The sequence below is a fragment of the Panicum hallii genome, chromosome 6, assembly GCF_002211085.1.
Source record: "Panicum hallii strain FIL2 chromosome 6, PHallii_v3.1, whole genome shotgun sequence".
In the NCBI taxonomy this organism is placed as follows: domain Eukaryota; kingdom Viridiplantae; phylum Streptophyta; class Magnoliopsida; order Poales; family Poaceae; genus Panicum; species Panicum hallii.
Window position 1 is genome coordinate 3,229,491 of NC_038047.1, and position 16,244 is coordinate 3,245,734.

Genomic DNA, 16,244 nt, shown 5'->3' on the forward strand with positions numbered 1-16,244 from the left:
GAGAGAGTTTAAGCGGAGGCGGGTAGGGCGGGCCTGTATTACTACGGTCGGTCCCGCTCCCTCTCGATGCAATGCAACCAAACAGGGCCAGCCAAGAGACAAGAGATTTGATGGTGTTCAGACAGCACGTGGGAACAGCCTGAGCGGCTGAGCCCAATCATACGCTCAAGACCAGAAAAGATGAAAAGAAAACAAACATACTTCCTCCCTCCTCAAATATAAAACGTCAAAGGGTTCAAAATTTGCACTTAAATATAAAATATTCTAAGATATAAGTATTCTAAGATATTTTGAAAAGTAATTATTTCTAACCAGCCACGAGACAATCAAATAAGACATTAAATAGAGATACATGTGTTATTTCCTCATCTCCTATCGTAAAATTATTAGGATACCTTACGTTACAGGATGGAGGAAGTACCCTTCAACGATCAACCTAAACATGTAAATTTACCGGGAGCAGTGGCCCATTCTTTAAGAGGAGGAGGTGAGGCACTCGTGCGCGACCACATGCTCAAACAAGTGTGGGTTGGCTCCCACACCTAGAAGCCAACCAACTGACGCCGCTCCTACTCTCGTCTAGTTTGTTTTGCTGCAAATGGCTTTATAGGCTCTGTGCGCTAAAATATATATTAGCAGTGTTGCTACGATACATATGTCAGAAGTATTGAGTTGCATGCACCAACCAATTCAACTCAAAAACTCAAGTTAATAGAAAAAGAAGAGCAATTCACTTATACTCCAATATACTCCAACAAGAAGCTATGCCCAAGAGCCCCTAATACTTAATATTATTTTTTATGCATCAAAGTAGGCGTTCTGCCTTTCATGTCTCGAATGCGACAACAATATTACATGGAGTATTTGCAAGTGCTTTGAGAAACTTAAAATGACATGCTCAGGAGAATTTTCTGAACATTTTGGAAAACTTTGGTTGAGGTGTACCATGAGTTCTCATCAAGGCAATTCTTCTAGAATGTATGTATGGTACAGCATTTAGGCCTGAATATTTTCTCTGTTCTAGTTGAATCAAAGCAAATGCTTAGAAGATGATGAGGTCAGCAACATGAAGCAAGATTGTATAAGAAGCAATTCGTGTGTGTATGCACCTGCAGTATTTGAGGTTCATCTCTTTTTTTGCCGCTGCTAGTCTCCATACATCAAGCAACTCGATGAATTCCATTCAGACATTGCAGGAAAAAAGTAACAAATTGAAACTGAACCATATGCCTGGCTACTAATGTGTAATTGTTTATGTGTCAGTGCTTAAAACGTTTCCCAAATCAATGGACCAGTTCAAGGGGAGGTAATAGAGGAAACCGAACCCTCAACACTTATTTCATTCCCATGAATCTAGCTCAGTCCCCTCTAATACTCACCTCAAATGGCACATGTATGCACACATGCTCCTAAGCTAATCTGCTCATATGCTCAACTAAACTCGTAGCGTGCCTAGACATCAACAAGTGAACTGAAGGTGAAATATTGGAGAAAAACGAGCTGATTCAGTGACCATGTTTTTGGACACCCTGAATCTATCAGTTTGGTTCCCTCCAACTTTCACTGTCAGTGCCTGAACTGAAAAGGAATTTATTTTTGAAAAAAGGTTAAAAAGCAAATTAAATTCGAAAAAGGGTGCCGATTGGCAAAATTTCGGAAAATGGATACCTCCCGCCCGATCAACGGGCGGGAGGCGTGGGGCCGAGGACCTCCTGCCCATCCAGCGGGCGAGAGGTTCCAAAACTATTTCCAGACCCCTCCCGAGGGCCTCTTCGCGAATAAGAGAAGTTCCTTATTCGCGAAGAGGCTCCTGAGGCATCCCGCCTGCCCAACGGGCGGGAGGTGCCCACCTGCTTATTTTTTGTTGAAATTTATGTTTTACAAACTATTTAAAATTCATACTTTTTTCAAATATAAGATTTATTCGCCATACTCTTTTGTATACATAAAAAAATTTAGTTCAATTTTACGAAGAAGATTACGGTGTGTAAAACTCGTATGAAGATGGTTAAGCGATAACGTTTTGCAACGTAGAATCCAAATATTACGATAGTACGATACATCAAGCCATTAAAAATAAAATAGTATGATAACAAACAAGTTTAAATATACAAATGCCAAATCACAGTTACAATTACAAACACACATAATAATCTGTTAAAAGTCAATGCGGCAAATATTACAAATACACATAATGGTCTGTTAAAATTACAAATACACATCCAGGTCTGATACAAACTCAACGTGGCAAATATTACACATGAGCAAATAACGTTCAAATAAAATTACAACTAAACGATGCCTGATGTCGTAGTAGCACTCGATCGGCGACGTCTCCTACTCCTTGATGCAACTGGAGGTCTTCCATCTGTAGCATCACCTGTAGGACCAGCTTCAGCAGAACTAGGCCCAGCATCATTGTTCGGACAATGTTTACATGTGTGTCCACTCTGGTTACATGCACTGCAGCGCTGTATCCTCGTACGGAGCTCTGACTCATCCATGTCATTACGAATACGTCGTGTCTGACGGCGCCCTCTCTTAACCCGAGCTGTTCTCGGGTCTGGAATATATATCATAGGATTCGCTGCCTCAGTGAACGATCCAACCATACGAAATCCATAGATCTCATACTACCAGGTGCTGTCAATTGTCTCCTTTCTGAAGTAATGAGAACATATATATCGACAGGATGTCCAATATCCGCACAAGCAGCATTACATGAGAACAAGGTATGTGCAGCAACTTTGGCCTCATGCATGAGCAACATCAAGTTCCATCAAACTTGAGGATGCATTCCTTTACAGGAGTTTGACGTCTCATGCCACATCGTGCTCTGTCTTTGGGAGCTACCTCAAACTTGAGCTTCTGTGTACCACATTGCCGTACATGGTGTAGTTGGACGCTAGCTGCCTTCTTGGTCATATAATCTATCATCATTCTCCCAAAATATCTGTCAAAATCTTGCACGTATGCCTGATTTTTAGTGAACCGATCCTTAAAGTAATCGGTACACCCGTGGATGATGAATTCCACAATTGCAAGCAGTGGAAGCCCACGAACACCTCGCATCACCTAATTGTAAACCTCGGCGAAGTTGGTCGTCATTATGCCATACCTTGCACCATCGGTATCGTAAAGCAACGCCCACTTCTTCTTCAGTTCATTCTCAATCCATTCAAAAAAGGTTTTCACCGCTGACCCAGACCTTCTGCGAGTACGTGCAGTATCTATTGGCAAAGGATAGAGGGCCTCTACTTCGTCCTGTGCAGTTCTGGTTTTTGCTGCGTCCTCGCTTCTTTTCTTCCCGGTCAGTTCATCAAGTTTCTGCCACTGCTTGTTAATTTTTTGTTGATTTGTTTCCTTGCATAGTCTCTTGAACATATCCATAAGGTGCTTGTTCTTAAATTTCCTGAAAAAGTTTGCACTGACGTGTCTCATGCACCACCTACTGCGAACATCATGCCACTTGGGCGGCTCTCCGGTCTCCACACACCCCTCCTGCCAATCTAGTATTACCCTTGGTATGCCGGCGTGACGATCATGAATCAGGCAGACATCTTCCCTATCCCGAACGACTGCAAGCTTAACCCGTTTCAGGAACCAGTACCAACTGTCTGTGTTCTCACTCTCAATAAAAGCAAAAGCAACAGGAAGCAATTGATTATTTCCATCCACTCCAATAGCTGTCAGCATTTGCAATCTATACTTTCCTGTGAGAAAGGTTCCATCGATGCACAGGATAGGCCGGCAGTGTTGGAATGCGTTAATGCATGGACCCAAGCTGAAAAAGGCCCGCTGCAATATGAAGGGCGGATCTTCTCCTCTGTCTTGACTTTTCAGGTCATAATAGCTTCCAGGATTTCTCTGACAAATGACGGCCAGCAATCGAGAAATATTATCATATGCAGCCTCGAACGTCCCAAACCTCATCTCCAACACCTTCTGTTTTGCACTCCATGCCTTGCTGTATGAGATGGTATACTTGTACTTCTCCTGAATATGCCTGATAATAGACTTTGGTTCAAATGACATGTTGTCTACTATCATCCCGTACATCTCGTTTGCAATGTATTGCGATGTAAGGTTGCGATGGGACTTCTGCACGCCCGGCAAATGACAAGTGTGCTGAGTGACAATTGAGCATTCCCAATAATCTTTCCATTTGCCCTTATAGGCATGCACCCACCACGGACAGCCCTCCTTCACACATACCACATCGTACTTACGAGACTTGCACTCGACTGTTTTGAACTCTCGCATAAGAGAGAGAGACCAACACTTAACAGCTTCCTTCACCTCATCAATTGAGTGGTATCTCGCACCCTGGACAACTTCATTCTCCCTGCAATCCCAAGGCACGCTGGATCCCTCATCTACGACAAGATGACTGAAGTCGCTGCTTACCCATTCTTCAGTCACATCCTCGTCATCATCAGATGAATTGGCATTGATTGCTTCATCCAATTCACGTTCTTCGTCTTGCAGCTGTTCAACAATAAAGAGTATGTTCTCCCCCTCATCAGCCACGCATTGAGGTGCTGCGGTGCCACCTGCCTCAATGTTTGGCTCCTCAACTTCTTCGTCAATATTTTCATCCCTCGCAGCAGCTTCAATATTTATCAAAGGGTTCTGGTGCACACTGGCAAGAAGTACCAGTGGCCATTGCCAATGACTTGCATTTTGCAAATAAGTTAATCAGTTCTCGTTGCTTGCAAGTGGCATCAGCTCCCAGATCAAAGCGTGAGTGGTACAATTTATGACGCACTGAACACTCACAGTGTGTGTCTCCTGATTAATCCTTAATCCGCTCATTAACCAGTTGCATAGGGATTCAAATGTCCTCTCGTGCGGTCTGGTAATTCCTCTTACCGCACAGTTGAATTCACTTAAATCTATCCCATTCAGCCCATAAATCACATTTCCTTCTCCGTAATATATACTGAAAATACCCTTCTCGGAAGACATATCTGTCAATCATTAATAAACTAGTTATACTATATATTAATACACAACGATCCTAAGTTTCAGCGATTCCCAGATTATATTTTCCAGATTCTAAACTATTCAGAATATAAATTATACTAAAAACAATTAAAAATACTAAAAACTATTCAAAACATAACTACCCTAAGAAATATTTCCTAAATTATAGTTATTTTCAAGTAATTATACGACTAAAATGAGAATATACCTCCAAACCGACGTGTGAACAGGGCTTCACTGCTTCCTCTTCTCTCTTCCTCTCCTCCCTTTCTTTTTTCCTGGTTTTTGCTGAATAAAATGGAAATTTAGGGGCAGGTGGGGGGCTTATATAGCGGGGGGGGGGGGGCCTGTGGGACCTCCCGCGGCCGCGTTAGGGGCCTCTTCTCGAATAAGAAAAGTTTCTTATTCGCGAAGAGGCCCTCGGGAGGGGCCTGGAAATAGTTTTGGAACGGGCGGGAGGTACCCATTTTCCAAAATTTTACCTATCGGCACCCCTTTTTCAAATTTTATTTTTTTAAAATCCTTTTTAAAAAAAGTCACTGAAAAGCACATTGTTGGGGGAATGGCCCGGCCCATGAAGTAAAATGGGCCTCATGTGAAGGCCCGAGGGCCTATTTGAAAATATCGAACCCGCCAGGGACCTAGGGCAAATTGGCACCCACCCTCTTCTATATAAAGTATCCAAGGGGTTATTAGGAGGGGAGTCAATTTGAGCACTCCACACTTGGACCTTTGGAGCTCTCTTCCTCTCTCTCTCTCGGCTGCTTGGCGGAGTCACTTCCCCAACAGCTTGGCGCCCACCATATGTTTGGCTCGAAAAGAAAAACCGAAGAGAGAAAAGAGAGGTGAGAAGCACCTTCAGTCAAGAGAATACTCAGTTGATTTTCACCCTTCGTCGGTGACTTAGTTGATTTTCACCCATCGTCGGTGACGTATTTGATTTTCACCCTTTGTCGGTGACTTCGATTGTTTTTTACCCTTCATTTTTTACCCTTCGTTGGTGATGCAGTTGATTTTCACCCTTCGTCGGTGACTCAGTTGATTTTCATCCTTCGTTGGTGACTTGGTTGATTCTCACCCTTCGTCAGTGACTTTAGTTGATTTTTACCTTCATTTTTCACCCTTCGTCGGTGACTCAGTTGATTTTCACCCTTCGTCCGTGACTTTAGTTGATTTTTACCCTTCGTTTTTCACCCTTCATTGGTGATCCAGAGTTGGTTTTGACCCCTTCGGAATCAATTTTTCACCCTTCGTCGGTGACCCGGAGTTGGTTTTGACCACTTCATAATCAATTTTTCACCCTTCATCGGTGACCCAGAGTTGGTTTTGACCTCTTCGGAATCAATTTTTTACCCTTCATTGGTGACCCGAAGTTGGTTTTGACCACTTCCGAATCAATTTTTCACCCTTCGCAATGACCCGGAGTTGGTTTTGATCCCTTCGGAATCAATTTTTCACCATTCGTCGGTGATCCGAAATTGGTTTTGACCCCTTCAGATTCAATTTTTTCACCCTTCGTCGGTGACACGAAGTTCATTTTTTATCCCTTCGGAATAAGTTTTTCACCCTTCGTTGATGACTCGAGGTTGTTTTTCATGCTTAATTTTTCACCCTTCATCGGTGACTCCCTTCGAAATCAATTTTTCATCCTTCACCAGTGACTAAGGGTTGTCTTTTACCCTTCGGAATTAGTTTTTCACCCTGGTCAGTAACTCCCTTCGGAATTAATTTTTCACCCTTCGTTGGTGACTCGGGGTTATTTTTTATCCTTAGTTTTTCACCCTTCGTTGGTGACTCGGTGTTGGTTTTTACCCTTCAGAATTGGTTTTTCACTCTTCTTCTAAGTGGGCTTCGTCATCGGCCTTCGGAGTATTCTCGTAATGGGACTTCGTCAGTCAGGCCTTCATCACTTAGGCCTTCGTTGGTCAGAAGCCTTCGTCCGGCAGGGCCTTCGTTAGAAATTGACTTCATCATTCATCGGCCTTTGTTAGTCAGGGGCCTTCGTCAGTCAAGGCCTTCGTCAGAAATTGACTTCATCATTCATCGGCCTTCATCATCCAGGGGCCTTCATCGGTTAGGGGCCTTCGTCAGTCAGAGCCTTCATCAGAAATTGACTTCGTCATTCATCAGCCTTCATCGGTCAGGGGCTTTCATCGGTCAGGGGCCTTCGTCAGTCAGGGGCTTCATCCGAAATTGACTTCGTCATTCATCGGCCTTTGTCAGTCAAGCCTTTGTCAGCCTTCATCCTTTGTCAGTCAGGCTTTCTTCACTCAGGCCTTCGTCAGCCAGGCCTTCGTCACTTAGGCCTTCATCAGTCAAGCCTTCGTCACTCAGGCCTTCATTAGCCTTTGGCCTTCGTCAGTCAGGCCTTCATCAGCCAGGACTTCGTCAGTCAGGCCTTCATCACAGAGGCCTTCATTAGTCAGGCCTTCGTCACTCAGGCTTCGTCACTCAGGCCTTCATCAGTCAGGCCTTCGTCAATCAGGCTTTCTTCAGTCAGGCCTTCGTCAATCAGGCCTTCGTCGGTTAGGTCTTCATCAGTCAAGCCTTCGTCAGTTAGGCCTTCACCACTCAGACCTTTGTCGGTCAGGGGCCATCATCGGTCAAGGCTTCATCAGGGCCTTTTTCAGAAATTAACTTCATCATTCATCGGCCTTCGTCGGTCAGGGGCCTTCATCAGTCAGGGCTTTGTTAGCTAGGAACTTTGTCAGAAATTGACTTCATCATTCATCGGCCTTCGTCGGTCAAGGGCCTTCGCCAGTCAGGGGCTTCCTTAGAAATTGACTTCGTCAGTAAGTGGCCTTCATCTGTCATTGACCTTCGTCAATCAGTGTCTTTATCAATCACTCATAATGGAGCTTTGGCATTGCCACCATAACGATCTCACAACCTCGATATCTTGGAGGTTCAACCAGTCTTTATTCATGACGCCGAAGCAACCTACCCCTTCGGTTCAAAGGGGTGTTCTCATCGGCAGAAGGGCTGAAATGCCCATGATAAGCGGGCACAGTCCATCCTTACTTTTAGGGCAATGATGTCCATAGCCCTACTTAATGTCTTACACTTTACCCTTCATTTTTACTCTCATTGCAAAAGCATACATCCATTCATTCATTCATCTCATACATGCAATTTGCATCACGATGCATTGCATTGCACCAGAGCGTGGAGCTAAGAGTGCTCACGCCGAAGATGGAGCCCTTTCTAGCTAAAAGCCGAAGGCATCTGCAAAACAAAAGGCGAAACCCTCTCGAGCGAAATGCCAAAGGTTGTCGCAGAAACAAAGACGGAGCCCTCTCGAGCCAAGAGCCGAAGGCATCCGCAGAAACAAAAATGAAACCCCTTCGTCGGGGCTTTGTTAGAAATTGACTTCGTCAAAAGTTGACTTCATTAGTTATCGGCTTCGTCAGAAATTGATTTCATCAGTCATGGCTTTCGTCAGTGTTGGGCCTTCATCAGAAATTGACTTCGTCGGTGATGGACCTTCATTAGAAATTGATTTTGTCAATGATGGACCTTCACTAGAAATTGACTTCATCAGTGATGGGCCTTCATCAGTGATAGGCCTCCGTCGGTCAGGGGTCTTCATCAACCGGGGCCTTCGCCAGCTAGGGGCTTTGTCAGCATCAGTCTTCGTCAGAAATGGACTTCATCGGTGAATGGCCTTCATCAGAAATGGACTTCGTTGGTGATTGACCTTCGTTAGAAACGAACTTCGTCAGTCATCGGCCTTCATCAGGGATGAGCCTTCATCGACACTGTTCGGCTCGAGGGGCTCGTCATCTACCTCGGCGGCGACTGCTTCGCCTTCGGCCTCGTCGACACTGTTTGGCTCGAGGGGCTCAACGTCTACCTCGGCGATGACTACATCGCCTTCGGTGACGACTACATCGCCTTCGGCCTCGCCGACACTATTTAGCTCGAGGGGCACGCCGTCACCTCGGCAACGACTACTTCACCCTCATCCTCATCGGCGGTGTTTGACTCGAGGGGCTCGGCGACGACTACTTCACACTCATCCTCGTCAACGGTGTTCGACTCAAGGGGCTCAGCAATGACTACTTCGCCTTCGTCCTCGACGACAGTGTTCGGCTCGAGGGGCTCGGCGACGACTACTTCGACTTTATCCACGACGTCGGCTGCTTCGACTACGCCCCACGAAGCATCTTTGCTGCCTCCGCTACAAACCCCAGCCAAGAGGGGCTATGGTGGGGCCATGGTGGACTAACATCACTTGGTGCATCAAGTCTTGTCCGGCGCTCGTGAGCGAAGACCCGAAGGCGCTACATCCCCTACTTGGACTACATCGGCTACAACGAAGAGTGATCTGAGGAGACGACGAGGCTCAACCGGCTCCGAGGGTGTGAGTGCTCGGGAACCAAGGCTCCGGAGCCTACGCGACGAAGTCAAGTGATGAAGCTTTTGCCTTCATCATCGCCGAAGACCCACATCATCATTAAGACCGAAGTCAATCACTAACTAGATTATCATCGTCGTGTATGTGTGGACCAGCTAGGCGTGCGTACTCTTTTCTCCATCTGTTTTGTCCCACTGGGTTTTTGGATGGAGTTTTTAGCGAGGCGTATGAACGGCTGGTCATGAGGGTATTTCCTTACGGCCGAGGTCCTAGATAGATTTGGGCCACTTCCTATGTATTCAGCTACGGTGATTTGTTGTACCAGCCAAACTGAAGTAGCTGAGGGGCTACTGTTGGAGGAATGGCCCAGCCCATGAAGTAAAATGTACCTCATGTGAAGGTTCGAGGTCCTATTTGTAAATATTGAACCCGCCAGGGACCTGAGGGCAAATTGGCACCCACCCTCTTCTATATAAAGAACCCAAGATGTTATTAGGAGAGGACTCAATTTGAGCACTCCACACTTGACTCATATGTTTTATGACGTCACCTCACTCACTTGGACCTTCGGAGCTCTCTTCCTCTCTCTCTCGGCTGCTTGGTGGAGTCACTTCCCCAACACACATGAACCCTAGCTAGCAAAGATGATGAGCAGAGTAAGTGAAGCTAGTAACTGTACAGTTGTGAAGTTGCTGCTTTCACTCTTAAGCTAATTTATAACCAATCATCGAGCAGCGGCAGGCCGGCAGACAGCAGCATATGTACGTGTCTGCTAGACTGTTACCTGCCCTTCACGCCAGTTGCGCCTTTGCGTCCTGAATGCTTGCTACCTTTTGCTTTCAATTTCAGGAGATCTGGTAAAATTGGTAGACTGGCCTACATCTTTTTTCCTGGGCACAACTGTTTTTTTAGGACTCACATATAAAACTGGTAAAACTGAAACTAGAACTGCAAAGTTTCACTTATAATGCAAGAAACTTTGCCAGTTTTTTTTGTAAGGATCGTAGAATTCTTGCAAAAAATTTTCCGTTCCAAACAGACAGGTGGACTGGCCAAATTATTTATTTGAAACGAAAAATTCTTGCAGTTTGTTCGTCACGGTTCGCAGAGATCACGACAGAGTCCTCTGCCTCACCACTTCACCAGCGATGGCCGCCAATGTTGCCTGCCTTTGCCCTGCGCCTGCCCGTCGTCGTCTCCATGCTAGAAAGCTGTTGGCCGTCCTGGTATATGCTCGTGCGCATGCCGCAGTGCTCCTGCTTCATCTCTACAGGCATGCGGTGGCAGGTTCAGTGCCAGAGCCACATAGGAACGACCAAAGCAAAAGAACAGCACGTGCCTACATGAGTTCTTGTTCAAGCAAATCTTACAGTGGGTAGCACACATACGTGTGTTCAGATTGACCTTCACCGCTGTGAAACACTGAAACTTGGGACATGCTTCTCGGTAGATAATGGTTTTCGAGCTGCTTCTTCAGTTCGTCAGATCTTGCAGGGGATCAAGCCCCCCTATCTCCTCAAAATTAATGAATACCCCCTAATCTCTCCCTTATTTTTGGGAACAAAGAATGAACAAGAGGGGAGGAAGAAGAAAAGAAGGGGAGGAAGAAGAAGAAAAGGAGATGAGCCCTCTCTTCACTTGGCTTTAGGATTGGCCACTGAGATCTTGGAATCCAAAAGGTCTGTAACGTCACGCTGGTCAGACTATTTCTATCGACATCTTGAACCAATCCTGAAAGGGAACCACATACGATGAGTTACAGGCACAGGAAGGAACCGAAAATAGATAATTTAGTAACCGAACCAACTTACAATGGGTACAAGCTGCATAGTTTAACGTGACAAACCTGTTTAGGCCGACATCCAGGAATAGCATACTTCCAGGATTTAGGGTCCTTCAGTTTAGGCCCTAACAGTGGGGAAAAAAATAATGTCAGAATGTCACTGTGAAACTAGTTGCTGCGTCCGGGATTTTTAACATCGTAAGAGTTGGATTGGAGAGTGAATGTTAATCAAACAAAACGAGGCTCACTCACCCCAATCATACTGAAATGCATCCAAACAGAAAATAAAGTTGCACGTTACTGGATGCAACTAGCTGTGGGGATCAAGTCTAATTATACTTGTTGGCCCCTGTGGCGCCTGATTGCATTGGCTAACCTCCATAGTCAAGTACAGAAGCACGGTGGTGCTCTGGCTCTGTAACATCCCAGGTTTTACCTAGAATGTTAATGTTGCAAAAATCATGAATTTTAAAAACTTTTCGCGTAAGTGCTCTTAGTTAGGATCAAACGCAAGGATAATCTCTCCTACCCCAAATTCCTGGAAAATTTAACCGAAATTAAACTAAGGACGATATTGTTAGTGTGTAAATTTGGAGTCATTTGGATTTATTTGGAATCTACCTTGTTTGAAATTGTTGTTGGATCTTATTTGAATTGCATCCAATTTGTTTGATTCAATTGAGTGCAATTTGAATTTGAATGGATCATTCAAATTCAAAATCAAATACTAACTACCCTAAGCCTACTTGGGCCAATAGCCCGAAACCGGCCCACACGAGCATAGCCCGGCCCAGCACCCTTTCTCCCTTCCCCCACAAGCACCGCCCACGCGACACGGCCACTCCGGCCCAGCCCGCCAGCCGCACCCCTTTACCTCTCACCCAGGCAGCTGCCAAGTGGGGCCCGCTTGTCACCTTTCCCTTCCACCTCCAGCCGCGCCCCTGCGACGCTCCCGCTTCCGCCCCACGACAAGGCAGCGCCGCCACGCCCTTCGCCTGCGTTACCGCCGCGCCCTTCGCCTACATCACTCCACCCCCGCGCCTCGCCTGTCCTCGCTCCGCGACATGGAAGCGAAACCGTCGCGCCACCCATGTCGGCCACCGAGCCCGCACCGCAAACCCTAGCCCGCGCCACGCCGTGCGTTGGCACCACGCGTCTCCACGCCGCGGCCGTCCCATCACCGCCCTTGATGTCCGGGCCCGCGCCGCGAACCCTAGCACAGCCTCCTTAAGAACCCCCAAGACTGCCGCCAAAAATCCTAGCCGTCTCTGTGTTTCCCTCTTCCACCGCCGCCGCAACCGAGAAGGAGGGAGAAGGAAGGAGAAGGAGAGCACGGGAAAAGGACGACGCCGCCATCGCAGGAGCGTCTTCACTGAGCCAGCGCCCCGATTGACGACGTCGATGACCCCGCTCTCCCCGGCATTGCTCCGTCTCGCCACGGCCTCGCCTCTCCGCCGCCCCGAGCACCAACTTCCCCAGCCTCAACCGGTGAGCTTCGCCACTGCTCCCCAACTCCCTTGTGCTGCCGGCATTGCCGATGAGCCTTCCCTAGCTCAGCTCTAGGACCCCCAACCCCTATCCCGGCCTTCGTGCCGCCTTTGCTGCAAGAGCCCATCGCGCCGCCGTTCTCCCTGCAACCACCATCGCCTCCCTGTCGTCACATTGTGCCGCGGGCCCGGAACACCGGTACCCCGCGCGCGGCACGGCCACGCTGCGGTCCCGGGATGCCAGGACTCGCGCGCGCGCGTGCACACTCGAGCCATCAACCAGGCCCGAGCCTTGGCTTCAAACCGCCGCCGTGACCGCCTCGCCGGCGCCGAGCCGCGACCCTGAAGGACCGGGACACCATGGGCACACACACGCGCACATCCAACACCGACCCATACCGAGCCTTGCTACCGGCCGTTCCCTGCTGCCACACCGCCGCCGCCGGGGCTGTCGCGCCGCGGCCACGCATGACCGCGCACACCCCCGCGATGTCGCGGCCTGGCGCATGTGGGCGCCTCTACAGCATATCGCCGAGCGCCTCACATGCGTCTGCACGCACACACTCGCTGCACACACACACACGAACACACGCACACCTATCTGCCATACCAGATCCTACCGAGGCCAACGCGTGGGGCCGCCCTATCAGCAAGAGGAGGAGAAGGAGGAGGGGAAGCCACCCCAGCCCAACACGGCCCACGGTGCTACCGGGCCCGAAGACGAGTCAGCCCACGATGAAGCTGAAGCCCAAGCTAGCCTGTTAAACCCGAGCCGGCCCGCCTAGTCGTAACCAAGCCGGCCTGCGAGCCGAGCTGAGTGGATGGACCAGATCGGGCCGGCCCATCACTTTCAGCCCAAAAACGGAGACGAGCCCCGTTTCCCTTTTTCCTTTTCCCAACCTAGCCTGTGGACCCCGCCTGTCAGCTCGAGGTGAGACTGACCTGTGGGTCCCACCAACCGCTGACCCCGTTGACCGTTGACCGGTCAACGCTGACGTCAGCAGGGCACATTGCTGACGTCGGCTGGTACTGAACCCCTGCTGACGTCCGCATGCCACGTGGCACTCTTTGGTGCTGCCACGTGTCGCTGCTGAGTGATTTTCTTTTTCAAAATTCTTTTATTAATTTTAGGAATAGGTTTTTTCTTAGAAAATTCATAATAAATCAACTGGACCTCCGAAAATTATGAAACCAGTTCTATAATTCTTCTGAAATTATGAACTACCTATTAGAGTAGGTTTTGTGGTAATCTGGGTCTTATTTGGCATCATTTGTATATTTTTACATTTTGATCCTTGCCCTTACTCGTATTTACAAATAGGACTCATCTACTCGTATTTACGAATAGGACCCAGCTACAAGGAGCTGATCGAGGGCCAGGACCACCCGGAAGCCCAAGAGGACTTCGAAGAACCACCAGGTTCATGCCCATCTATGATCTGATTACCTATTAGGCATTGATTGCTAGATGTGCTACCGCATCATGGTGTGTTACTATGAGATGAACCTGCATAGCCTATTTATTTACCGGTACTCCTTGCAAACCTATCACACTTGAATATTATATGAAACACCTTACTATTATTTGCATGTGTATGTGTGGGGATGGATGGATAGTCTTGGCGTGAGTGGAGATACACTTTCCAGGAGTTGGTGAATAGGGCTTTTAGCCGGGAGCGGGTGAACTTAACTCGATCATGGATCGAGGGCTTGGGGTGTATATCTTGGCACACTCTAAGAAGTACCTGTGGCGGGTACAACTTTTGGATACTTGGCTGAGGTGTTGGGGCACCCGTAATGGGTGCAGTTGCGGACCATTGCGGTGGAGACGCATATGACAAAGATGCCCGCTTCGGTAATTGAGGATCGAGTGAGAGTAACTATGATTAGTGGGAGTATGTTAAACATGCACACCACTTACCCGTTATGAGAGTGGGCGCGGTCTGGGGCTAACAAGTGCGGTACCAAGCTGGTAGGAGGATCGTGTATCGGTGCAGGGGAAGGAGATGCTAACCTTACGTTCCTCGAAACGCAAGGGAGGCTTCACAGTCCCGGGGTGACCTCTTGCGGGAGGATGCGCCCATGACCCGGGAAAGTTGGATGGTACCGTGGCTCCTAGTTCTGTTTCAGTAGACCAGTGTCTCGTTGCTCAGTTGGCTGATCCCCGGCTGGCTTCAATTCGAGTGGGTCCTCCTCTAGAGATGACTTCCTGCCTAGGGCAGTTGAGATGTGAAGAGAAGGAGTTCTCGCATCGACTTGGTGGTTTTGGAAGGTGTGTGTTGGACTGGAGTCCGGAAATGCCGGAAAGGCCCGAGTTCGAAGTTGGAAGAAGTTATATATATATATATGGATGTATGTATATATATACATATATATATGTTGTTGCGCATGCATAGGAACCACAATTTAATCTCTTGAACTTTTATTATACCCTTAGTATAGTCCACTTTAAAGCTTGCATACGGATGGTGATATGAAGCTATCACATACCTTGGGGATAGCCTGGTACAATGTAAGATCCGATCTGGAGTTCGACCCCAACGATGACGGTTGGTACGATTGAAATCCGTGCTATGCTACCGCTTTCCGTTTTCTGTTTGTTCGCTCTAGCCGAGAGGTTTGTAATGAATCCCGTACTACAAATTCTATGGATTTATGTAATAATTAAACCCGTAATTGACCTTATGCGAAGTATGACTATGATATTATGATTGAAATGAGTTCTGTACGTGATAGCACTTGATCCAGGAACTATCACAATGATAGAATGATACAGGGAGTCGGATTCTCGATTTGGGAATCCGGTTCGTTTCAGGCTCTAAGTCCTAGATACAGAAGGGGAGGGAACGAGATAAATTTGCTTTCCAATTGTCTTGGGGAAAACAATTAGAACAATCTCCTAGCCATCAACCAGCAAAACTTATTCCCAGATACAGGAGGGGAGGGGACGAGATAAATTTGCTTTCCAATTGTCTTGGGGAAAACAATTAGAACAATCTCCTAGCCATCAACCAGCAAAACTTATTCTGAAGTGGTGTTCCTCTCATGTCTCATCAGAAATGTTACAATAGCACCACCTAACCACCCACTCTTTCCGTTTCCGTAGGCAGAAAGGAAAAAAAAACACATGCAAGGAAATAAGAACAGCCAAGAATTTGAAATCAACCGACTAAATTTTAAACAATCAAATGTACCCAGCAAACTTACAAGCCCAGGAAATTAAAAACTTGAGATTGCAACTGCATATGGAACTAAAATGGATTGCTACATACCTCAGAGTCTGCAGAGTCTGCAGATAACTGAGTTTCCAAGGTCTGGAGGCATGCCCTTCAATGAACGACATCCCTCAGTATAGAGGTGTCGCAGGCTTGCCATATATTTCATATCCCTTGGAAGCCGACAAAGTTTCGCACAGCCTGAAAGAATCAGAGTCTGTAGATTATACCGAATGCTTATTTCTTCAGGAAGTTGTTTGGTCCACCAGTTGCCTGAGAGATCAAGATACCTTAGGTGTTTTAAGTGTCCAGGTCTGATTTTCAATTCCATATATAGAAAGGAAATCTTAGGGGCTATTTGGTTGCCTGCCGACGGCACCACACCGCGCCTAAGGTGCGGCAGCCGATTCGGCTGC

At 47.4% G+C, this 16,244-nt stretch overlaps 1 long non-coding RNA gene across 2 annotated transcripts; it reads right to left on the reverse strand.

Moving 5' to 3' along the window:
• Positions 1 to 10,198: 10,198 nt before the first annotated feature.
• Positions 10,199 to 16,198, reverse strand: LOC112897668. 2 transcript variants are annotated; one of them, XR_003229697.1, is made up of 5 exons: positions 16,119 to 16,198; positions 15,886 to 16,029; positions 11,190 to 11,251; positions 10,714 to 11,074; positions 10,199 to 10,610 (listed from the first exon to the last, which is right to left on the reverse strand). It is a non-coding gene; the product is annotated as an uncharacterized LOC112897668 (long non-coding RNA). The 2 variants fall into 2 exon arrangements; XR_003229698.1 differs by having other exon boundaries at positions 11,155 to 11,251.
• Between the last annotated feature and the right edge of the window lie 46 nt (positions 16,199 to 16,244).